Below are 7156 nucleotides of genomic sequence, written 5' to 3' on the forward strand. Positions count from 1 at the left end.
TTCCCTTAATCCTCTTTTCCTTTAATATTTTGGAGTCAGTATTATGTACTGTTTCCTCTAATTTGTCATAAGCTTGCTTTGAAACCATGACCTGACCCCAATTACATTTTTACAACATCGAAAACAATTAAAAAATCATTATTTCAATGCATTAACCGTTCATGCAAGAAATAAGCGTTTCATTTATGTTTTCATAACTTTAATTAGGAATTATCTATTTTCGCGTCTAAAAAATAGTAATTACTTGTTACACAATCAATCACCAAACAGGTTATAGTAGATTTTAATTATTAACAAAACTCAAATTAAAAGAACTAATTTTCAAAAATTGGAAAATATCTGTTCGTTGTGTTATTTCATTACAAACAAATAAAAAAACAATGAGAAATTAAGGAGTGTAGTCGATGGTCGTGTGTTAGGAAAGTTAAAGCCACCGGCGAAAGAAAGTTCATTTAGGTCCCCTTGCGGGCTTATGTTTTTATGGCTAAAATTACCATTTTATGACTTGATTCTATCAAATACCATACCATTCAGGTACAGTTTTGTTAAAATCCTGATAATGACGAGAGTTTATTTATTCCTAATGATTACTATCGCAGCAAATAATTCGAAATCACTTCAATAGGCCATTCACATTATCTAAATGTGCCACTTAATTTCGTTTATTCCTTTTATTACACCCAACCGTGCCGTTCGCCCATTAATTAGTTGCCATTGAGACTGAATTCAAACACGTAAAATTGACTTTTTAATTACTGGGAATTCCTCTAAATAAATTCGACCTACCTCCAATTGAACACCGAAAAGGTCACGGGATCGGTCCTGTTTCCTGAGCTCCACGTCTCGGTTGGTGGAATTATCCACCAAGTTCGGAACCACGTTCTCAATGGGACTCATCTGCAAAAAAGCAAACGCGAATATTAATCTTGATAGAAATTGGCGAAACAATGCTGCGATCAAACCGGCGATATTTTTTATTAACAGGCGTGAAAATCATAGACAAGGAAGTGAAAGGAAAAACTTGATGAACAATGAGTAAGCAGTGGGTAATTGTTGGGAAATTACAGGGTGAAGATTTATTTGGGTGAAGCTCCGTGAAAAGAATCTCGATCAATCATTTCGAACATGGAAGTAATTACAGCCTAGGACTGTTTTAATATTCATTGTATTGATTTTTCGCGCACAAGCCTCGACTTCTTGCACGAAATTGTGAGGAAACAGACCGTGGCCTGGAGTTCAGCGGCTATTAAGCCGTATGTTAATTCGCTAGTTAGTGCATAATTACTCCAAGCATTTGCATTATTTATGACATAACAATGCTACAAATTGTAAATATTACCGCTCCTCTGCACTCTCCTTGGTGACAAGCACACGAAGAAAGTGTCTGCGTAAAATTCACTTTCGAGACGTTTTGTGCGTTTGCAATTACATGGACATAAAACGAAGCTCGAGACCCTCACGTGTTCGCTATGAACGTAATTGTAAATTACTGCAAATGAATCTATAAATAGCCCCATTTTTGCGCGAATATCGATGTGCCAGGTTGTTCCAAAGACGGCCTTGCCATCCACCGTTGACCTCTTGTAGTGAAATCGAACCGGTGAAAAAATTCGGTCCGATAGATATTGGCATTGGAAGAAAGTTAGTGAAATTATTAACCTGGATATGTGACGAATTTCTCTCTGCTCGTGACAGGAGATATATCGTTAGAAGGTGAAGGTATGTGGCTGCGTCCGAGCCCTATTATGTTGTATCTACTTCACATGCCAATGTCGCATTATGGCAAAAGGAATAACAACACTCGTTCCATCTGCGCTTATGTTTAATGCAACGGAAAGTATTGCCGTTTGGATGAATTTACTGCAGTGGATGCAGAAGAGATTCATTTTACTGTTATTGCATCGTGGGCACCTTCATTTTCTCTCATCGAGAGTTATTGGTTATTGGAAACTTATTCCGAGATACCATATTGTAAACCGAAGGGAATGTAGTGGTCATTTAACCACTTAGTTGGTTGGTTCAGAAATTGACAAATTAATAAGCTAAAAAATTTTTGACTGAAAGCACCTATTTTATCACTATTTAGAACTTTTGATCTTTTAACACTAAGAAGTTAAAACCAGAGGACTGTTCAGCGATGTCGATTGGTCGATTTTGCTTTGTTTTTGAAATAATTTGATTTTTTTGACGAAAACACGCTTTTTAAAATAATTACGTAAAAACTAAGAATCTCAAAAAAGTGTAACTTTCACCATTTTAACGAAGAAATTTGAAACTTAAATGATATTTTTTTTAGCTTACTGCAATCAAGAAGCAAAAAATTAAGAGATTTGTTGTTAAGTTGAATAACTTCAAAATTTTAAATGGAACACCCAATTTTTTATTTTTTGCATCTAAAAGATTTTTAAATTGTCTCTCTAAAAACATTAACATCTAAGTGTCTTTTGCTGATTACTCAAAAAATATTTAAGTGAAATTTCCAGCTCACAGTAACTTCAATGGTACCTTTAGACCATTATACGTCATTTATTACAGTGAAATAATTTTTAATTTATGGCGAATTTTTAAATTCCCGTGTAAACTCCAACAAATAGTCTGTGGTGGAGTTGCAATGGTTATGGTATGGTTTACAATGGTAACAATGATAGCATTGTTGCTGAAAATAACTTTTGGAGAAAAATATCTTTTTAGTAATTAACTTAGACATTTGAAACTTTATGATTTTAGACAGACAATTTAATAATCTTTGAGAGCAAGAACAAAAAATATACTGTTCCATTTAACTTTTTCAAGTTATGCAACTTTTAACAATCTTCTCAATTTTTCTAAGTTTCTAATTATTTTGCGCTAAACAATTGGAACAGATTTAAGTTTGAACTTTTCCCTTTAAAGTGGTGAAAGTGCTACTTTTCTACGATTCATTTCGTTAAAAAAAATCAAAGTATTTCAAAAAGCAAGCTAAAGCTACGTCCAAAAATGCAATAAAATTTAGAGTTAAAAAAATATAACTTTGGTGTTTTTTTTTTGGGGACACCTCTATATACTATACCGCAATATTTTAGAAAAATGCAGCAGAAACGCAGCTATAATAAAAAAAGTTAATATATCTAATAATAAACAAGTTACTGAACTTGTTGGGATTGTTGGAACAGCCTGTATGTAGTTGGCAATTTTTTAAATTACAAAAAAAAATATAATTAAATGAAACTACTACTAACTGGAGTGGTAATGACCAAAAAACCAAAAAAAAAATATGATTTTCTTACAATTAATAGTTATTTATTATACAAGACGGTAAAGAGGGGGTTTATCTAATAATAAAAAAATTAACGATCTTTACTGTCGTGTATAATACAACATTTTTTCTATAGCAGAAGACTTAAAATTAAAAAAAAGATTATTGTTAACCCATTAAATTAATACGTTAATTAACAAGTTAACTATATACACTTGCAGAATGCGCCAGAATCTGAAAATTGATTTTTTTCCAATATTTTAATCAATCAATTTTCAACTTCAGCTTATCTGTAACAATTGTTCCCGTTCTTCGGGTGGTATCTTTCATAAATCACAAGATCTTTTGTAAGTTTGAGCGCCCAAAATATTTTCGAATTAAATTATTTTGAGTGGTTTAAACTTATAAAAAAATGAAAAAATAGTGACCCACCCTAAACCAAATCGTTTTCCACAAATTCAATTACTTTAAATCCATTAACTCAATACGTATTTAGCCATTCTCTGCTTCAAATGAAAATGATACGTTGTCAAGAGTAATCAACTAGTTTATAACTAACAGCACTTTAACAATAACCATTAGGTCTGATAGTCTTCAAAGAATTGAAATTTTCTAAGGAATTTACTTTTGTTTTGAATCATCGGTCGTTACAGTTATGTTCCACTTTATTTATTGTAACGTCTTTGCCGCTAATTATATTGATTGTGTATAATTTCTTTAATTTTTTTTGTCCGTCGTCTGCTTTAAGACTAATTTCTTTCATGCTTTATTTTTCGGTGCCTTTATTACCTTTCGTATACGTAATAATGGGTGGTCTCTAGTTATTAGTTCTGCCTTCTGTTATTAAGATTGTATCGCCGAGTGTTTGTGTTATTTGTTTTGCTTTTTATTCACTTACTAACTGTAACTCCAGTTGAATAACTTCTACATACGATGCCGCAAAAATGACCATTTTAACCAAATATGCACTAAGTGCATCGGATTAAAAACTGAGACAAGAGCAATTTCCGCAAAACATCACAGAGAGGAAAGTTTCAGATTTGTTTCTAGTGTTAGAAACACTATTTTACTAGCAGTAAAACAATGACAAATTATTCTGTTTGATTGTACTTTCTCACAATTCATCTTCAAATACTTTATTAATGTTAACATTACTTCATTACTGTAACATAATATTAAATGATCAGAATTTCTTCTGGTGATAACTGAAGGAACGCCTTTCTAAATATTGATTTGTGCATTGAATCATCAGTAAAAAGTTTGTTCGTAGGTGACAGACGAGTAACTAACAAAACTGCCACTTACCACATGTGTCATTATTCATACATTAACATTACACATTTACGTAATTTTAACAATACCATAGAACAATTTCTGTTCCAAAATTAATCACTGTACCTTTCCGGTTCCATTTACTAGAAAACAAAATATAAAAAACATTTGGTATATTCCATTAATTAATTTTCGAATTAACCTGTTTGCAAGTGCCTAACAACAGTGATAATTAATTAACGTTAGATTTAACAGAAATAATGAACAAGAATGAGGCTAACATGTTTAGCAATAAAATTATACAAATTCTTTAACATTTTTACAAGCAACTAATTCCTATAAATGTGTCCATAACGTCTATAAATCTACTTTCATTTAATGCCTGGCTAAATGATTAATTAAAAAATACTTGCATCCTTTCACAAGTGGGCCCAAAAATGGCCAACAGTCACACTTTCTTATGTAAGAGTGAGTCATAATAAACAATAGAATTATCGATCAACTTGGTCAGGTAGGAATTGGGTAAAAGTGAAACGCCTTATAATTTACGAAAAATTTATTTCCAAGAGCGCAAAATACAAATCACAGAAATTATTACATACGATTACAGAGGTCATGAAAATTACATCTTGATGTTACTTTTATTACAGTCATAATATCTTTTTGATTATGCATCGGTTCAATAAAACCCTTAAAAATTCATTACAGACAACAAAGGTGAAAGATCTTCTGGAGTTGCGTAATAACGTCGTAAATATAATAGATACAAGCACAATTACACATTTCTCAATGCAAATTCAGAGATAATTTCGTTCCTTTTTGCATAACATGCAGTTCCTGATTTAAATTTTATAAATCGCCTTGCAGTGATAACGAACAAGATAAAGCATAAATCATAGCTCTTGACATATCGGGACTTTACATCAGAAGCTCCACATCATGACACAACTTTTGCTCTTGCTGTGGATTCAGCGTAATGAACATTATAAATTTATGTCAGAATTTTTCAAAGAAAAAATAATTAATGTCATAATTTCATACGCGGCCTCGACCACTTTTTCTAATAAAATAATTGCGACCATCATTGTAATGATGCGCTTCCCACGAAATATGGCATTAAAAGAATCACGATTCAAATACAATCTGTGAATTCTTCCAGTGCCAAGGTTCGTAAGATGCTAGGTTTTCGCCCAATCTGGAGTCAAACTTTTCGGAAAAGTACACCGAGACCTTTAATACCGGTTTCACTCGCTATTAATTTCTGTCTTATACTAAGACATTGTAATTTTAAATTACAAACTAAAATAAAAAAATTAAAAGCCTTAGTCAAAAATTCCGATACGGAACACCAAATCTGAATTGCATGAGTAACATCTGATCCGTTCTATAATCTACAGTCTAGTGAATATAAATGTGCACGCAACTTTTTCCATACTTAACAAATGAGTATTTTTATTAAGATAAGTCAAATTACAATGCAAATGGTTGTACATGTCAGATATGTGAAATTTACCATTTCTAGACAATAACAGCTAGACAATGCGGAGAAAGTCCATTAAAATTGAATTTTAAGTCATAAATCTTAGTGCACCGAACTGAACAATTAAGTGACGGTTTCTTGTTTTTTGGGCTTCAAGCGAGGCTTACCGGTTTAATTCTTTGCCAATAAATGGCAAATGGGCTTATTAGAGCGCACAAATAACTGTTTTATAAGCTGAAAATGGACGAAACTGTAATTTGGAAAGATTGCAGCTGAAAGAGCGCAAGTCATGGATTAAAGACCGCCCCGAATTCAAATGTTTAGATGCACGCACGTTCAAACTAATCTACGGTAACAATCAAAAAGTGACGTCATCAAGTCACGGAATGACTGCAGCAGTCGATACTGACTTATTCCCGGAAAGGGCACTGAGGATTCCTGAAGATGGCACAACGTTTCCCGCCAAACTGTCACCAAATGCAATAAATAGTTGCGCTCTTTGATCAATACCATGCCTGACGATAATAACCTTTCGCATTGATTTTTCCGCGAACATAACGATAATAACAGCCTGAACTTTGCGTAGATCTGGCCGAGGGTCGCGTTGCGTGATTTAATGTGATTTCCTGATTTTCAGCAGGATTTCAGGACACGAAAACTCACCCTCGGGGGGCGTGCACCTAATTACTCAAGGAAACACAACTCGGCACACGTTGTGCGACGAAAAGTGAAAAGGAAAGCCCGGATTCAGCTGCGTGTAATTAATTATCTCGACAGAATTCAGGTGTTGTGCAGGAACATAAAAATATAATTTGCGTGTGATGCTAACTATTATAAAAATTCCCAGACAATGCCTCCATTATGTAAGTTTGTAACAATGCTATCTCAACTTGGCGCTTGGTCCTAATTAGAAATTTGAATATTTGTGGAGTAGCGCGAACTGGCGGTTCCGCTCCGGCAAATGACTTAACCGGAGCGGCCATTTTGAAATTGGTAATTTGAGCGTTTAATTCGCGATGATTTAGAAAATTGCTAGTCGATTCGAGCAGTAATAGCAAAACCGCGTTACATAATTAAATAAGAAACGGTTCGGAATGATCGAAAGTATTTCGAATCGGAAATGTTCCGCGCGCTAGCATTCCCAGCAGAGTCACTAATCCATAGAAATA

At 33.4% G+C, this 7156-nt stretch overlaps 1 non-coding gene across 1 annotated transcript; it reads right to left on the reverse strand.

The window, feature by feature from the left end:
- Positions 1-5607: 5607 nt before the first annotated feature.
- On the reverse strand, positions 5608-5682 carry Mir263b (microRNA mir-263b). The gene has a single exon (NR_036300.1). It is a non-coding gene; the product is annotated as a microRNA mir-263b (primary transcript).
- Positions 5683-7156: the final 1474 nt, after the last annotated feature.

This window comes from Tribolium castaneum, chromosome 1 (genome assembly GCF_031307605.1).
Source record: "Tribolium castaneum strain GA2 chromosome 1, icTriCast1.1, whole genome shotgun sequence".
Classification (NCBI taxonomy): domain Eukaryota; kingdom Metazoa; phylum Arthropoda; class Insecta; order Coleoptera; family Tenebrionidae; genus Tribolium; species Tribolium castaneum.